Below are 375 nucleotides of genomic sequence, written 5' to 3' on the forward strand. Positions count from 1 at the left end.
GAAGTTGTGTGCGTACATGTATAATCACTATAGAATAATTTTTAAAATGATGTTAAAACTGTGTATTTAAACATGTCTATATATAATATGACAATGTATATGAATAATATGAATATGTTTTCTGTTTGAATTTTTTATAGTTTTAATTATATTTAAATTAAAATGTAAAAACAATGTCTAATCAATTAAATTCAGGAAACGGAAATGCATATATTTAGGCATGGGCCGATTACCGGTTTCAAGGTATACCGCGATTTGAAAATGTCACTGTTTCAAAACCGCTAATATTTTCTGTTATACCGTTCCTGCGGTATGCGCTGTTTTTCATGTCTCCTCAAAGACTGAAAGTGTAGGAATCCCTCAGGTTGAGTGCAG

At 30.4% G+C, this 375-nt stretch overlaps 1 protein-coding gene across 5 annotated transcripts in view; it reads left to right on the top strand.

Annotated features, from left to right (window-relative positions):
• The window catches only part of LOC107716221 (myosin light polypeptide 6), an 11945-nt gene that overhangs the window by 4991 nt on the left and 6579 nt on the right, over positions 1–375 (top strand). The gene's annotated exons all lie outside the window — the stretch shown is intronic.

This window comes from Sinocyclocheilus rhinocerous, unplaced genomic scaffold (genome assembly GCF_001515625.1).
Source record: "Sinocyclocheilus rhinocerous isolate Xijiao unplaced genomic scaffold, SAMN03320098_v1.1 scaffold148, whole genome shotgun sequence".
Taxonomy (NCBI): Eukaryota; Metazoa; Chordata; class Actinopteri; order Cypriniformes; family Cyprinidae; genus Sinocyclocheilus; species Sinocyclocheilus rhinocerous.